The sequence below is a fragment of the Austrofundulus limnaeus genome, unplaced genomic scaffold (genome assembly GCF_001266775.1).
Source record: "Austrofundulus limnaeus strain Quisiro unplaced genomic scaffold, Austrofundulus_limnaeus-1.0 Scaffold1, whole genome shotgun sequence".
Taxonomy (NCBI): Eukaryota; Metazoa; Chordata; class Actinopteri; order Cyprinodontiformes; family Rivulidae; genus Austrofundulus; species Austrofundulus limnaeus.
In genome coordinates, this window is record NW_013952403.1 from 2,670,072 (window position 1) to 2,670,949 (window position 878).

An 878-nucleotide genomic window follows, 5' to 3' on the forward strand; every position below is an offset into this window, starting at 1 on the left:
CTCTCTCTCTCTCTCTCTCTCTCTCTCTCTCTCTCTCTCTCTCTGTGTCATGTTTTTTCTCGCTTCCTGCCTGTAATGCTTGAACTCCATAATCCTGGTTACAGCCATTACAAATCCTGCTGCCTTGACTTTAGACCCCAGACAGGAGACAGGCTCTGCAACTTGGTTTCATTTAGCATTCCTCTGAGCTTTACGGGCAGGTGTTTAACATTACTGGCAGGATATTTATTAGCAACTTTAAAGGCAACTTTTTAGTTTTTTTTTTTTTTGCTTACCTCTCAATTAGGCACACACAAATACAATGCGCACACTGTTTGCGCAAGCGCCCACACACACAAACTCCCCCCGCTGAGCATGAAAACATAATAGGATGCTCCATGTTGAGTGGTTATGAGTTATTGTATCTTTATTCAATGCCTTGTTTGAGGTGCTGATCCACCCCCACCCCATTGCTTTCCCCCCGCCACCTATTCTGCCAGGTCAGAGTATGATGTTGGGTGCAGAGTTGGAGACATAATGGGACGTGTGGCCTGTAATTACTGAATCTTAGTGGGGCCAGTGGCTGTGATGTGCAGTTCTCAATTCAAGGTGCTGCCTGCAGCTGCTTTATAACACTGTTGCCCTCTGCTGCTTGATTGCTGGCAGGCTTGGGGAGCGATGTCAAGTGGCAGGCTGGAAAATGTGAAATCCCAGATAAAGCACACAGACCTTAGAGCCATGAAGCTCCCGTAATGAGGAAAGTGATGGGGTTTGGGCACGCTTTAGCAGCCACTAGTTAGCCTTTCGGACTCTCTCGCTTCCTTCCAAGAAAGAGCGGCGAGGTGGAGGTGTTTGTATATTTGACTTTTCTAATCCTGGATTTAGAGGGATCTGCGGCT